The following is a 16155-nucleotide window of genomic DNA, read 5'->3' as shown; positions in this document are numbered from 1 at the left end:
GACCATTATGTGGGTCATCAGAAGACCCTGAAGGGAAAATAGCCCTGACACCAGCTCACTTCCTTATAGGGAGAGAAATTATATCACCAAATCGGGAAGAAGAGCTTACGACTTATTTGAAGATGCCGACGAGGTGGAGATTAGTGGAGAAAATAAAAAGAGACTTCTGGAAAATTTGGAAACAGGAATACCTGCACCAATTACAACAGAGAAATAGATGGCATAAGGCGCACCCTAACATAAAAGAAGAAGAAATAGTTATAATTAAAGAAGAGGATACACCTCCAGGCAGATGGCCATTAGCGAGGGTAACAGAAACACACCCTGGAGCGGAGGGATTAACCAGAGTAGTAACAGTGAGAAAGGCAAACGGGAAACTGACTAAAAGACCCATACATAAGCTAATACGACTGGAAGAAGAGAAACAGGAAAAGCCGAAAAAGGCAGCAGCACTAAGATGGAAGAAAATACTAGTAGCTATAATGTTTTTAACGATGTTAAAACCCATAAAGGCAGAACCGTATAAAATATATAATCCGGTACCAGGATTTTTCACAGAAGACCTTGGAGAGGTCGTCATAGACCGGGGAACATTTCGAATAAAGGTGTTACTCGAAAAAGGAAGAATTCGAACAGAGCACCAACTAATAGGAAATATGATACAAGGCGTACGAGAACTGTGTCATGAGATAAAAATCGTGAATTGTAAGGATATAATAGAGAAGTTAGAGGAAGGACAAAGAAAGGCGGAGTCAGTAAGCGAGGGGTTGACAGTAGAAATAAAAGGAAGGGAAAGAAGAGGAATATTAGGAACAATATTAACCTCAGTATTTGGAGTCAATGACGAAGCCTACAGTAACATTGAAGCATTAGATAATAACCAAAAGGAGCTAATAAAGGGATCACAGCACCAGGCGAAGATAATGTTAGAAACAATAACATCAATCAATCACACAGAGAACAGGATAAACGAGCAAATGAACAAGTTTAACAAAGCACTAATCACAGGTCTACAAGAAATATCTAAAGGACTTAACGAAGTAGAAGACAAAGCACAAAAACTAGAAACCGAATATAGCACGTTACGAATACAAACGATAGCATTACAAGTTATGGACTTCATAAACGAATATACTCAATTTTACGAGGGAATATTAAACCTTCACTATAACCACGGACACTTCATTGATATAGTGAAACCGGGTGAAATAACCAAATTAATAGGGAAAGCAGGGCAGATACTGCCTCAAGGGGTCGAAATACGACGACAACCCATTATAGAAACAGAAGTCAGTCATGACGACAGATATATAACAGTCATCGGCTACTTCATAGTGACAGGGAAAAATAAGTACAGCATGCTCAAAGTCACGGCCATACCACTTAACGTTGAGGGGTCGGTGTTGCGCACATTTGTCGCCCCAAGGAATCTACTGGTCGTAGATTATAACACACTGCACTACTTCGAATTGACCACGGAAGATAGAGAAAGGTGCTTACTGTTGACAAAGGCGCAGATAGCGTGCTCACCAACGGCTATAAGAAACATGGATACCCAACCAAACTGCATACTAGAAGAAATTTATGAGCGATCTAAGAATAGCACATGTCCAGTGGTAGCCAGGACAATACAGACAGCTCAATGGAGTAAGATGGGTACTCCCAACCTCTGGCTAGTTATCACGCCAGTCACGATACACATATCCATTATTTGCGATGGAAATCGGAGCGAAAGAGTACTGAAACGAGTCACATTCCTGAAGCTTTCACCCAAATGTATCGCCCAAACGAAAAATATTACATTACTCCCCACTAGCAGTGGGGTGGACAGAGCAGTGACGAGTTACCTGAAGTCGCCAATCACTCCCGTGGCCCAACTGGTGGCGAGGACACCCCGCAAGTTTAACACGCCTCTAAACACCTACCTTGACATACCAGGAGGAGAGCTACGTCATGTGTTACTTGAGGAGGAGAGTCTGGAACAAGAAATGACGCATACGCAGTGGCGATCGATTCACGAATCTAATTGGCATTATTTTGTGGCCACCGGGATCATTACTATAATGGTAATAATTGGGATACTCACGTTATGGAAGTACCGTCCTGTTGCACGACTATGTCGTTCAGGGAATCCACAAACTCAGACTAACGAACAGGAAGTACCTGTATTAGTTAGTAATCGGCACAACAATGTACGGTCGACTTCCCAAGTTGACATCCCACTTTCCACATTTTCATCCAATTGCCCTAATTTTAATCTAGAGATAGAGTCGGACATTGATAGCTAGGGTACGGTTGGAAGATTATTGATTATTCTTAAACTATTTATAATTTATCATGTTTGAATTTTACTATGTTATGTAATACTTATATGTAAACTTTGAGTATTGACACTTGGGCCAGATTGCCCGATTCCGCAGTATGTCCAATATCAAATCTTCATAATTCATATCCGAAATTGGACAGTATAATTTTATCACCCAGTAGACCGAATGAATCTATTTGTTATTAAATACACACACGTAGTTAATTAGGTTACATACACATTTGGTCAATTATAAATAATAATTTGGACATCAGTCAAAAGTACTGACAAAGTTAAACAATTTACATAAATTAAATACACATATCACGCTAGGTACGCGAAAAATATTGACCCAAATAGAATTTATATAAAACTAATATCTCTTGACTAGAGAAGCTTTCAATCAATATTCACTCAACGAACATATAGTCTTCAACGATCAACTTCATCAGTCTCTACTCAAAGTAATCCCGGGTCTACACCCATAGTGTACGTCTCAACAATAAACTCTGCTACTATTATTTGGTGTTTCCATTACAACAGAACGAACATCTTCACTGAGCCAACGAAGGGAATTTGTTCACGCAGCAATTAATGCATTTGTAATTTACAAAGGCAACAACCCAGATGGAGAATTTTCTGAAACGCGAAGATTATTCCAAAAAAACCTATGTATGGAATTGGTACAGGAGAGTATACGACGGAGAGCAGTTGACACGCATTTGACAAAAGCTGTGCGTGCTTCGGCCTTGAGACTCTCAGGCATTGAGGTCGACGTTTTACCAGAGCCCCAGCCAGGTAAGGGAGGAAATTGTAAATATTGCAAAAGACGCAAAACTCGCTTTTTTTTTGCAAAATTTGTAAATCCTGGTTATGTATGGACCACATAATGGCATTCTGCAAAGATTGCTTAGAAAATTTGACCACTGTAGTTTGTGTCCACAATTTTAAATGTTTTTTTTTGTTTTTTTCATTATTTAATCGCTGTTCACAAATTTGGAAAAATATGCGTTGAAATTGTAAACATTTTTAAAATTTACCTAATGCAACTTAAAAAATTTTTGGAATTGTTTCTGTAATAAACATTATATAGTAAATGATTTGTTTAAAACACGTTGATGCGAAATTAGCAATAAAATGTATGCTGTTGCTCGGGAGGCGGTACTTCATTTTGGTCCTCACAGACCACACCCGACCGAAAGTGTTTCAGAATGGTCACCCGATAAACGGAGGGCTAATGAAAGCAAAAGAAAAGAGAAAAGACCCAGATATTTGAATTAACAATATAAGCTACAGTTTAAATTTCCTAAACAATAAATCTAAAAGTATTGGTCTTAGAAAATTATATTAACTTGACTCATTTGGTGACATCAATCTACGAACGAAACTATGAAATCCGAAATTACTGAAAACATTTAATTGTCTGCGATGCGTTCTCATAGCAAGACAGAGTCTAACCAGTTTTTCCATTAGTAAAATAGTTTGAGTAATTATTGTTTTTCTTGTAACATTCGTTTTTCTTCTTCTTCTTCCTCTTTATAAGCAATTCTGCTTGTTCATTGGCGGATTAATACCTCTGTTGAAGGTTGTCACTCCAACTTTTGCGCGGTCGTCCGATACTTCTTTTGCCGATTGGTGACTTATCTCTTGCTATTTTGACGACACGGGTCTCCTCCATTCTACTTATGTGGTTCTTCCATTCTTTTTTTTCTATTTTGTGTCCATTCAGTTATACACTGTACGTTATACTTTCTTGTAACGTCTTCACTTCTCTTTCGATCTCTCAGCATATTTCCTGTAATTCTTCCCAGTACTCTCATCTCTGCCGTTTCCAGTAGCCTTTGTGTTATGGCTGTGTCGGGTCTTGTTTCTGAGGCATATGTCATGTTTTATTTTTTGAGATGAGATTATTATATTAAATGAGCTATCAATATTGCGTTGTCTGTGTAACGGAGTATTTTTATTTTTTTGTTTCCAATTCCTGTTCCTTGGTTAACGATTTTGATGATTTCATTCATGATTAAATTGAAAATCATATGGCTCAATGAGCCCCCTTGTCTTATTCCGCTGCCTATGTCTATAGGTTCTGTAAGTTGTCCATCTATTCTGACTACCATTTTGTTGTTTTGAGAGAATTTTGAAAAAAAAAAAAATAATTAAAATTGTTAATGTTTTTAGGATTCATTTTTATTTCAGACATTCATATTTCTAAGGTACACGCAATTTTGAAACATCCGTACCATCCACGAAATCGTGTATTAAAGTATGATTTTTATAAATCGCTTTTAAATATGATTGTTTAGTTTACATGTTCTGCTTATTAATTCCAAATGTTTTAAATTTATTTTAGAAAAATGTAAAACATTTTAATTTTCTTATTATGTTTATTATTTAAGCAGTAAAAATGACAAAAAAAATTACTGCTAAACTAGAAATTCAACTAAAATTCATTCGCTACAATGATTTATCTGTTTAACTCTAGTAAAATAAATGGAGTAAGTTTTTACCACATTGGTTATCATCCAATTACGTGTGTTTAATGGCCTGAAAAACTATTGTTGATGTATTTGGTAATTAAAATTACGAGATGCGGGAGAGCTCTGCGGTGAGAATTGGTTCCTGAAGTTTGCTCGTAATGCATTAAATTCTAGAGTTATAATAAAATGTTTTAGATATCCCGGTAAAATGTTAAGATGATTTAAAAATATATAAAGAAAAGACAATTAAGCTTTAATTTCACGTATATTGCCTCTGCATATTCGCTTATACGTAGTTCATCCTAGCAGGATTCACCAGAGCGATTGGTAAAGGACTGGTATAGGGTTTCTGTATGTCCTCCTATACTGCAATGATGGTTCTCCAGTTTCGGAATATAAACTTTCTATAGGTAACGTGTGAAAAGCTTCGAGAACGTTTCGAAGTGCCATATTGTGGATTGTATCTAGCAATTTTATGGTAGTCTTGGTTTCGGAGGCATAAACAATTGAAACGTAATCGATTTTGGATCTAATTAGTGTTTTATACAGAAGAAGCAGTGTAGAGAAGTTGGACCCCCAGAAGCAATTTGATAAGGCTTTAAGCAAATTAACTCTTTTTTCTTAAATGTTAGCGCCAATGTATGTGCTTTTTCTAGAAAAGCTTTAGATCCAACCACATAACGAGGAATTTCACGAAGTGTTTGAAGGGAACGCTGTTGTGAAGATAAAGGACTGGTACAGTGGGTGATTTTTTCAAAAACAGCATACCAGTTGTCTTTGTAACGGAATATTCGAATACTCTACTAGGTGCCCATTCATCTAGCTTGGTTACTGTACTAGTCTTTCTGTGCACCTTTAAGGTACACACCAACTCGTCTGCATAGAGGCAAGCTTTGGAAGGTTTAGGTACTAAGGACTAAGTAGGACTAAGCAGGACTAAGCTATACTAAGTAATGAGACTTGTGGAGTACCGTTTTCTGCAGTATAAACATCTGGATAAACATTGTAACGTTTTCTTTGGAATCGTGCTCGTTTTGTTGGATTGTTTGTGATGGCTTCATCATCAACATCATCAAGTTTTACACCGGTACTGTTGCGTATAGTCAGTAAGTCTGTCTATTTACCAAGAGAGAAGACTATTGTCCTGAATGTTCACGATGCTCTGGTTTCTCAGAATCCCATAAACACTGTTCGCAACATAATTGAAAGTTGTGCCAACATGACTGGCGTAGGAGAGTCAACTATATATAAGTTCCTATCAGAAAGAAAAACACACGGTATAGCTAACCCAAACACAAACGAACGCTTAAAGAGAGGGGAAAAGCCAATTGAAATTGACAAATTTGCCAAAATTGGTATTCGAACGAAAATTCATGGATTTTTTTTCAAAAAAGAAATACCAAACCTAAACAAAATTTTACAAGAAGTTAGAGACGACCCGGATTTGTCTCGGAGCCTCATATCGGACGAACTAAATTGTGGCAAGTTTTAAAAGAATTAAATTTCCGGTGGGAGAAATCAGACCGAAAATCACTTTTGATTGACCGGGAGGAGATAATATGTTGGAGAAGAAATTATCTAAGATCCATACGAAAATTCCGGACTGAAGGAAGGCCCATCTTCTACCAGGATGAAACGTGGGTAAACTCAGGTCATACTCTGAAAAAAATTTGGTCAGATAAAAATATATTAAGCTCCAGGCAAGTCTTTATGGAAGGTTGGTCTACTGGTATCTCCCCACCTTCTGGTAAAGGCAGTAGATTAATAATTTTTCACATTGGCAGTGAAAAAGGATTTGTTAAGCATGGTTTGTTGGAATTTCAGTCCAAAAGCACAAAAGACTATCACGAGGAGATGACAGCTGATGTTTTCGAAGAGTATTTTGAGCATATGATTGAGCACATACCACCAAATTCAATTATAGTATTAGATAATGCACCCTATCATTCACGACTAGTAGAAAGACTTCCAACGACTGTGTGGAAGAAACAGGATATTCTTGAAAGCTGCGGAATAAGTATCTGCCTTACGAAGATGGAATGGTAAAAGCAGAACTTTTAAAAATTGCCCGGCAACACAAATCTAAGTTCAAGAAATACGTAGTTGACAAAATGGCGGAAAGGCGAAACATCACAGTCCTTAGACTTCTACCCTACCACTGCGAAATAAATCTAATTGAACTCATTTGGACACAAATGAAAAGTTATGTGGCTAGAAAAAATACGTCATATAAAATACAAGCTTTACGTGAATTGTTATACGAGTCTTTACAACATATTACAGAACAAAACTGGAAAGATGCGGTAAGACATGTAATAGAAGAAGAACAAAAAATGTGGGATCTCGACAACATAATTGATGCGACCGTAGAGACACAATCGCTAATTATTAACCCTCAAGACGACCTGGATTCCGAAGTTGATCCTATTTATTTTGAATTTGAATTTCTAGTCGTATATAAGGTAAGTAATAGTACATAGTTGTAATCGTAAGGTATTAAAGGGGAAAGGAGCAAAATGTCGCCTGTCAAAATGTTCAATGTGTTTTAAATGTATCCATTTTTTTTCAAATCCTGAGAAAACTAAAAAGCATTTTTGAAAAAATTAAAGACAGAATGAAATATTTATTAGAATAAATAAAAAGTTTCTTTTGCAAGCAATATTTTCAATTAAAAATTATACTATATTTTCTCTTTTATTTTCACCCCTGTTACATAACATATTAAAATAAACATTGGAGAAGTTTTCAGTGACTTTCTGCCCTCAGTAATAATGTAATCTTTCATTCTGCGTTTAAATTTTTTAAAAATATTTATTAGTTTTCTCCGGATTCGAAAATAATGGATACATTTAAAACACATTGGAAATTTTGCCAGGCGGCATTTGGCGCCTTTTCCCTTAATTAAATAAATGTATCTTTTACAAATGGCAAGAAACTTTTTATTTTTGAATAAAATAAATAAGTTTTATTAAAAAATACAGTTTACATAAGTACAATTTAAAAAATATATTTATTTAGTTCAAATAAATGTTTTAATCATATACTCTACGACACTGGTCGGCCATCTGTAATCATTCAAAATACCCTCGTAATAGGATTATAAGGTATTGTATTCCTTCAGATACAAGGTGGGTTAGTCGAAAACATCTTAAACAGTCTGAAACTGACTGGTTGGTTGGTTTTTACTATTATATCGAATTACATATCCTCTCTGTATTTCAGTTCTCTAATTAGGGTTAAACTTGTAGTGAGCTATCGACAAATTGTGAACCGATTATAGTAAGTGCAATTTACTACTAAAATATTGTCAATTGTTGACCGGTTACTTCGGAAGCCCTTTTGCTCTGGTAAGAAAAAATTCAAGTTTTTCAGAAGCCATAGACGTAATTATTACGTCTATGGCCGAACCTTAAATTTTCCTTAACAAGGGAATTTTTTGGCCTATAACTTGGAATTAGCCCTAACTATACTTTAGGAGAGAGAACTGTTTTGGGTAAAAATAACTTCTTTTTTTTAGGAATTCGGTATCTGGGATAAAAAAAGTTGTATGTGAATGGACCTAGGGAAACGTGTTCCTAAATTAACAAAATGTAAAAGGTTCTTAGAAGCGAAGGTTTGGCGAGTCGACAAAACACACAAACTATTGAGTTGTTTCTGAAAAGGAAAATCTCGTATGAACACAATGACTTGTCCTCGGTATGCCAATTAGAAAGCATAGTATAACCCTTCTAAGGATTTGTTAGACATGGACGCAGCTAAAAGAAAAAACGGAATGATTGAACATGCTCCAAAGAGGCGGAACATATGAAGTCTAAATCATAGAGTAATAATTACTGCACATAAAAAAGACAATTTTAACAGAATCTTCATAAGACTGTCGAACTATAGGATGTCCGAGAAAAGGATAAATAGCAGCATCAGAAATACATCAAAACGATAAAGAAATATTCTCTTCTGTATTAATTTTTAAATTTTAATATATTTTCGCTTATACTTTTTATTTAATGTTGTTTTCAGAAGTATTTCTAAATTTTAAAATAAAACCAACAAATATGTTTGCCGTACGCTCATGAGGAGAGGTCTAAAAAGGCGTGAAATACTCACCTTAAGGAACCGAAAGGGATCGAGGGAGGAGAAAGGAAAATGTGGGAAACGCCTGCACTCTAGCTAAGGAAGACAACTAAGGAATTTTTGTAATTAAATTGTCTTGAGCAGATTGCTATTGCCAAGACGAATGAGGACAAAATGAAGGACGGAGGTGTGTGACGCGTCTCTTAATTTAGTTCTAATATCCTGCGCTCGCAAAAGCTATCTGATAACTTAATTTCGATAATTAAGTTTGTTTTCTTAGATTATTACACGGTATTTACTTTAATGCAGTCTCTGAGTCCTTATCGCTTCAAGGTATTTTGAAATGTGCTATTTAAAAGGTAACAAATTACATTAAAGAGCTCAAAAAAGGAAATTTCGGATTACTCCCGAAGGACCGTTTAAGTTAAGGAAAATTTTCCAAGATAATTTTAATTTTGTTTATGTATGTTCGTTACTTTATTCAAGTAAAGTGGTATAGCACAAACATACAAACTATATTATAAATTTAAAACATTGATCATCTTATTTACAAAAGTAGATAAAATACCAGACATTTTAATAATATCTTAGATGAAAATACAATGCCTCGCAAAATTAACCGGGGACCAAAATTTCTTCTTTTAGTTTTGTTAAATTGCTATAAAATAATTAAAATTAAATATATTTATCAAAACATAAGTTGCCTTTATCCATTTTTAAAAATTTGTCATTATTTATGATCGAAAAGAAAGTTTTTGTTAAGATACTCTCCATAAATCGCATATTTACTTATAAGTAGACTTCGGCAAATATGCATATTGCATATTTTGCATATTGTGCATATTTTATGCAAATATTTCATATTTTGGCATATTTGGATAAAAGTTTGCATAAAGTGCATAAAAGTTCAGATTTTTATACTGTATTTGAAAATTTTTAAACATACCAATTTATTTCAATTCTTGTATAAAATTTTGTAGTCATTTTAATCAAGAAATGATCTAAGTACGTAATCTCTACAGGTACAAAACATTTACAATTTCAAAGAAGATCAATTTAAGTAGCCCTCAACATTCTTAGAAAGTCTCGGTCACTGAGGCATTCAGTTATTGGATAATCGCTAAGGGTTCGCTCATTTGCATTTTATGATCTAATCCCCAAATCTATCTACAATTTATTGTATCTTAACAGCAGGTAAACGGCTAATAGTTTTGTTCCTAATTTAGGGATTTTCCAAAATCTCCCAGTTTATTGAATTAGGTACCTAAACATTTCTAATTTGATGCTCAGATTTGTAAATCATTTTTGTTTTGATATTCAAAGCGTAAACACTCGTTGTGCGTAACAAAAAGGAAGATTGTGATTTTATAATGTCTAAAACAACCAGTGCTTCAACTTGGATTAAACCTTATAAAGAGCTGTCTATGGATATGGGAAAAATCTACTGTTCAGTCTGTGGCAAAATTGTAAGTATCTAATATTTTCTATTAAATATCTAATATTTCATACATACAGGGTGTTTCCAAATGACACTTACAACGTTTGACTGTAGATACTTCTCGAAAAATTGAACAAAACGATATAGTTAATGAGGGGTCAAACTTATTTACTTTTCGAGATACAGGGTGTTAAAATTAACAAAAATTAAATTCTTTTAGTTAATAACAACAATAACTTTAAAACCAATAAACGTATTTACTTGAAATTTAGTACTCGTAGGTTGTTTTTAAATGAAAAATAGCTTCCTTTAGTGAGAAAAAATTGTCCATGGTACAATACAATGGTGTGTAGTTAGAAAAAATTTTCACCTTTACTTTTTTTTATGAAGTCAGCTATTCTAAAACACAATTATTTTTATTGTAATTGAATTAACAAAAAAAAAACTTTTGTTGAATTTTAAAATAAGTTATATGATGTACTAATGGTTAGTAACAAAAACTAATTTATGGATTAATACTGCATTTAAAACACTTAGCGAGTGTTTTTTTTCCAAACCAGTTATTTGATTAACCAAAAACACCTTGTATATTTTTATATTTTAAAGGTTGGGTTAAAATAAAGGTTTTTATTTTTATTTATAGATAGCATGTAAGAAGAAATTTCAGATAGACCAACATGTGAGAACTGCTTCACACATTGCAAAAAAAGGAAAAATAGGAGGAAAACATCAAACTTCAATGGCTAAATGTTTCCAATCTACTTCAAAAAAATTAGATGAGCAAGAAACTTTTAATGAAGACTTGTGTCGCGCATTAGTGTCTGCAAACATACCGCTTTCAAAATTAGCAAATGTAAATTTTAGTTCGTTTCTAAAAAAATATTGCAAACTTAATGTTCCAAGTGATCGGTCTCTAAGAAGAAATAATGTGAACGGGCTATACTCGTCGGTGTTAATTAATATTAAGGAAGAAATTGCAGATAATTATTTTTACATATCTGTAGACGAAACCACTGATTCCTCAGGAAAGTATATTGCTCATTTATTGATTGGTGTTCTTAAAGAAGATACCTTACCAAAATCTCATCTTATTTCATGCCAGCAACTTGAGAAAACAAATACTTTAACAATTTCGCGTTTTATACAAGAAACATTAGCAACTTTTTTTCTTCCGACAACTATTCCTTCTAATAAATTACTGCTTATTTTATCGGATGCTGCTCCTTATATGGTGAAAGCAGGACAAAATTTAAAAATATTTTTCCCAGATTTAATACATGTTACTTGTGTAGCGCATGGATTAAACAGAGTTGCAGAGGAAATACGAAAAAAGTTTCCTCTTGTAAATACCATGATATCCAGTGTCAAAAAAGTATTTCTTAAATCTCCTATAAGAATTCAACTTTATAAAGAAATGCTACCTAACATTCCTCTTCCACCACAACCGATTTTAACGCGATGGGGAACATGGTTAGAAGCAGCTAATTTTTATGCAGATCATTTTGTTAAAATAAAGAACATAATTGATACGTTAACAGATGAAAGTTCCCATTTTCTTTTGGATTCTAAACAAACTTTTCAGAGTAACTTGCTTCAACAAGAACTTTCATTTATAAAATCAAATTTTAGTTTTGTTCAAAAAACAATTACTCAGTTAGAATCACCAAAACTGTCATTGTTCGAAAGTACAGCATTAATAAAAGAATTTGCGTCATGTTGTCGGAACGTTAGAGGTAATATTGGAAAAGATATTTTAAAAAAATTTGAAGCTACTATGGAAAAAAATAAAGGTTACCATATTCTTTCTGAAGTAGTCAGTGTTCTAGCTGGAAATATTTCGGAAGCAATTAATTTAGAACCAAATGTTTTGGTTAGTTTGAAAAATGCTCCCGTTACATCAGTTGATGTTGAACGAAGTTTTTCCATATATAAATATATGTACTCAGACAGAAGCCACAAGTTTTTGTTAGAAAATTTTGAACACCACTTGGTCATTTATTGTTACCATAATTCTAAATAAGTTTATTCATACTTAAAAATGATGTAGTTACTTAAAATAAATGTAAATCTTAATGAATAGTAGGAAATATTTAGTTATGTACATTTTTTTTTAAATAAAATTGTTACTATTTTACGATTTTTTTATTTATTTGTATGCATATTTTGTAAAATATTTGCATATTTTCGGGTAAACACGTGCATATTTATGCGCATATTTTCTACATTTTTATTTGCATATTTGCCGAAGTCTACTTATAAGCTAATGCTTGATAAATTGATTGTACTCCTTTTTGATATATTGTCGGCTGCTGTTTCAGGAAAGAAAAGTGTTTTAAAACAAAAAATAATTATTGACAAATGAGGCCAGATCAAGTAAGCTATTGCTCTGCATAATGATACGTATTCGGTATCGAAGGTTGGGGTGGAACCGGATACTTAGTTCTTTTTTTAGAATACTAAAATAAATAAGGAATTAAAAATTAAAAAAATTATTGTAGAAATCTGTAGTATTATTTATTACTTAGTACCATTTACTTATTATTTATTTACGAAAATATGTGTGAATTCCAAATAAGGGGAGGTAGCATTAATTCTAATAGGTACATTATATGCATTTTGTAGGTAAAAATTTATTTTCTCCTATTGCAGGATAATGCCGCACATAGCCAGAATAACAATGCACTATTTTACAGATATTGAAATTTGAGTACTAGCTCAGCCTTCTAGCCTTTGGATTGGAACTTGTTTGTCATTTTATGGTTTGTTATTGAACAGATAATAACAAACATTATTGTAATTAAAGTTTTCCTATTACTATTTCATTTTGCTTAAGACAAACTTGATATCCGGTTAATTTTGTGGGGCAGTATAAAATTAAATATAAAAATTAAGTAGTTCGAAGCTAAAGTAAATAGTTAGAGTAAATACATGCAGGAAACGAGTAAATACAGGCAACGAACTAACGAAAAAGTATAAGAATGATTTATAGTCTGCAAAAGATCATCCTGAAGAAAAATAATAAAAACCGATATAAGTCAAGTTCGATTTTACCTTTTAAAAAGATAAACAAGGGTTCAACTTAGGCAGTCTTTTATGAGGTGTAACATTAGTTCGCCTTTTTTTGGTGCACTTTGGATGACGCTTGGAGTACTTCGTTTCTCTGTCTGTTGCTACTAATGTGAAGCGAGCACAACTAATGAAGCTTAAACACCTAATCAACAGGGATATGAATTAAATAAACTGGCAAGTAGTGCTTCTCGCTCGGCTTTGATTGCTACTGATGTTAGATCAGCATAACTAAGGACGACGCAACAGGAAGATATTCGGGATTAGATCCGGAGATTGGTGCCGAATCCCATTGCGGATCATCCACGTTTGGGTCAGAGTACTCTACCAGTACTACTACATGTTGGTTTGTACAGTCGTCCACCGTTTTCCGACTTTCAATTGTTAATTTGCCCGTTCGTTCTGTAGGTCCTCTATGTTTCTTTCTGTCACATCTTTGTCTATTCCTTTTCACCAAAGTATTCTCGGCCTACCTCGTTTTCCTTTAACATCTAGTTGCTATTTTAGTATTTCCTTTGGTATTAGTTGTTTATCTATTCTTTGTATGCGTCCAAACGATATAAGTTGTTTGGATGATAAGTCATCTGTAATTGTTCGTTTGATCCCCATTATTTTTCTAATGCTTTCGTTGTTATCCCTTTCTTTTTTAAATCTTCCTGACAATCTTTTCCAGATCTATTGCTGTTGCTCTTAGCATTTCCAATGTTTTTTCTTTCAATGGCCATACCTCACAACTGTATAGAGTTAATTTTTTTGCTGATGGATTTGTTACAACAAATACTGTTTAACATTGTAACTGCTTTTCTACCTGCCGCATTGGTTTCTTTTATGACTTTGTCTAATGGTTTAGAGAGCAGGGAAGGCCTATTATAATGGGAACTGTTTATCTTCAGATCAGAATGTTTTGTACTTACTTCATACCGTCCTCAGTTTGTCCTACCTCTCACTCAATTGGTGCAGAAAACGGCTAAACTGGGATCTCTAATGGAGTATTATTGTCTTTAGTGATGAATTCTAGTGATATATGGGTATGGATAATGACCGTGCAAGGGTAAGAAAGCGACGTCGGTAAATTCGAGTTCCCCAATTTTGTATGGAAAGACAAGACTGATGGATTTATGGTATGGTGAGCTAATGTTTTTGGAAGCAAGTCACCTTTGGTCTTTTCAGCGTTTCATCTAGCAGGTGATGGACCCACATGTTTGGCGTTATGTAAAACGCTGCCTAACCCACTTTTATTATAATATAAGGCGCAGCCACATTCAATAAGAATTACGTTGACTTTGCCATTGAGCACGTCCGGGACATTACATAAAAAAATACTTTGTTTACCTCGTCATGCTCAGATTGTAGAGGTTCTTCGGCACGAGGTACAAGTAGCTTGAGATGGAGAAATCGATTACTTTTTTAGAAGTATGCTCAGCCGCATTTCAAGTACAAAAGTAAGTACAAAAAACATCGTGGGGGCCCAACATATTATTATTATTTTTTTATGCTGAATTTTTCTGAAATTTTAAAGAATAACTTCTCTCATTCCATCAAATTCAGTATTACTGGGTCTTTCTTTTGTCTTTGTCATAGTATATATTCTATATATTTGACCTAGTGAGTATTTGGTTTGAATCTTCTTATTGACTAATTAGCACAAGCAACTATTCCTTAGGAAAACTTTTTGAAAAAGGTCAATTAAAAAACTACAAATATATTGTTATATTCACCTTTGTTTTCGATACATTTAACTAAATAATGGTTTCCAATAAAGGATCCAGTTAATAATTACATTACACATTTAAATTTTTCACCTTTTATTAGTTTCAAGATTACTTTTTATCGTACCAACACCAAATATTTACTTACTTCGATATAAATATCGATAATAATAAAATATTTCTTGTTTTTAAGATAGTCAAATCAAACAATTCAATATTTATGATGAATTGTATCCAATTTATCGAACTCGATGACTGCGAAGAGGTGACAACAATAGAGGAAGTCAAACATAAAAATAAATGGGAGTTTGGCCCGTGTTTCTAAAATTGAATATCATTTTTTCAACATTGCAATAATTGTCAGTCATACGGGATTTAGGTGTCTGAGTTAACGTACGAATATTATTAGCAAAACACAATATTGCGGTAAATATGTACAGCTAGTGAGATTTGAATATTATTTTTTTAATTGGTAATTGAAAATCTCTAGCCTCTAACAAAATATTTTGTGGTAATTATTACAATGATGATGTCGGATATTTTGTTAATCGTTAAATTTGTTAGGTTAAGGCTGTTTTAGCAGTTCAAGTACACTGCGATTTGAAATGGGCGTATCACTTACTTTTCTACACTGCTTACGCGAGACCATCTTTACTCAGTGCCGCCGGCCGACGGGTAGTTTAATGACAACAAATACATTATTCTCCATTCAAACTAGTTTTAACACGAACTAATTGACCGTATGTTCATGAGATTTGACGTCACGAAGGCGATAACGATGAAACTAAGCGCCGATGATGAGTAACACGTTTCACTATTAGATTTCAGTATTTTTTAGCAATTTTCTTTAAAGTTGGAACACGCTTTTCTCGATTATTATTGAACACAGAAAGGTGAAACAAAAATCAACGATTACAGAAAAAAAAACTCTTTCGAGTGATGGGCGTAAAAAGTTTGGTTATAATAGAACGTTAAACAGTATATTCCAATTTTTCAACAGAAGTTTCAAAAAAATAAAAAAAGTAAAACCATCAGTTTAAAGGCAACATAATTTCGAATAACGTGTCCAAATTTCGAGACATTTTGTCG

At 33.6% G+C, this 16155-nt stretch overlaps 1 protein-coding gene across 2 annotated transcripts in view; it reads right to left on the bottom strand.

Moving 5' to 3' along the window:
• The window catches only part of rols (zinc-RING finger and ankyrin repeat domain-containing protein rolling pebbles), a 307552-nt gene that overhangs the window by 274675 nt on the left and 16722 nt on the right, over nt 1-16155 (bottom strand). The gene's annotated exons all lie outside the window — the stretch shown is intronic.

The sequence above is a fragment of the Diabrotica undecimpunctata genome, chromosome 3, assembly GCF_040954645.1.
Source record: "Diabrotica undecimpunctata isolate CICGRU chromosome 3, icDiaUnde3, whole genome shotgun sequence".
Lineage (NCBI taxonomy): Eukaryota > Metazoa > Arthropoda > Insecta > Coleoptera > Chrysomelidae > Diabrotica > Diabrotica undecimpunctata.
Note: the sequence above shows the minus strand (reverse complement) of the source record. Positions and strands in the feature narration are given on the sequence as shown.